This window comes from Galeopterus variegatus, unplaced genomic scaffold (assembly GCF_000696425.1).
Source record: "Galeopterus variegatus unplaced genomic scaffold, G_variegatus-3.0.2 Scaffold14389, whole genome shotgun sequence".
NCBI lineage: Eukaryota > Metazoa > Chordata > Mammalia > Dermoptera > Cynocephalidae > Galeopterus > Galeopterus variegatus.
The window spans coordinates 28,516-29,822 of record NW_007740500.1 but is presented as its reverse complement, the minus strand read 5'-3'; positions in this window follow the sequence as shown (position 1 = coordinate 29,822).

The following is a 1,307-nucleotide window of genomic DNA, read 5'->3' as shown; positions in this document are numbered from 1 at the left end:
CTACTCTGTGACAGCTCAGATGGCCCTTAGTGTTCTATATATGTGTTTGCCTCGGGACTTGGGCCTTACCGGGAAGTTTCCTCTCTGGTCATCTCTGGGAGTTCTCCCTGTTCCTTGAGTTCTGGCCCTGGCAGCTGGATCCTGTCCTGCCGGCCCGACAGGGTGTGTGAGATCTGTAAGTCTCCGCCTCACTATCCGGGAATTTCCCCTCTCTGTGTGCACTCGATGGGGCCTCCTGGAGGGTGCATCTTTTTGTCCGAGACTCCTCCTCCTTTGCCGGACCCCTCCCCTCTCTGTGCGCTCAGTACAGGGCTGGGGCGTGTCTTCTGCAATCCTCGTCTCTCAACCCTGCCCAGCCCTGAATGGGTCTCAGGCCTCTGCCACGGACACTGTGGGCATTCCTGTGGCTCTGGTCAAGGTCCTCTCTGATCTCTGGGCCTTCCACCTTCCCCCCGGTATTGCGGCCCCCTGTGTGGTTGAGTTATCTCCCACACCAGGGCATAAGCCCCCCGGGGGAGGATCCCACAGCACACAGTTTCTCTTTGAATGCCCCCGGCGTGAGCCGGCTTGGCACCCTCAGGCCGTCAGCTCTCTGGCAGGTTCAAGCGGGCTCAGGGTCACCCCGGTCACCCCTCTCCCAACCGTTAATCAGTCTGGGGTTTTTCCTAACTGAAGGCCACAGAGATGGTATCTCCCTCCCGGAAGCAGAGAGTTTGCCTGGGGCTGAAGTCCCAGGTGTGGTGGAGTGACAGTCTGGCCAGGATCCTCTTCCCTGCCCTCCTGATGCTGGCCAGGGGCTCCCCATGCCACCAGCCCCACCAGAGATCCACGGGTGGAGTGGGATTGGTGGCTGGTCCACAGACCCCGGGGCCCCCTGCAGTGAGGCACACAAGTGGCACGGCCCATTTAGGAGCCTAGCCAAGTGAAGTTGGCTGGCTTGCCCGATCTGAGCCGGCTGGCTCCGCCCCCACCGGAGAAAATGGAGGCAGCGCTGATGCAGGCACCTAGCCTGGTGTGGTAAGCGGGAGCTGAGTGGGCCTTTGCCCCCCAAGCGGGGCTGGGCTGGGGGTCACTCAGAAAGCTCCCAGAGCTGGGCCGGTCCCACGCCTTCCTCTCCACCTCTGCGTCGCCGCTGCCATCTTTCCTGGTCTTTGTTGCCTTGGGCTGCTCGGTCTCCCGGTGCAGTTGGGGCGCTCTCAGGGATCTTCTTTTGCATTGGCCCTAAAATCTCAAGACTGTAGTTGCGTTTTTTCGTTGTAGATTAGTTGATCAGTGATTTATTTGTTTTTTGTTGCTCTTGGAAATGC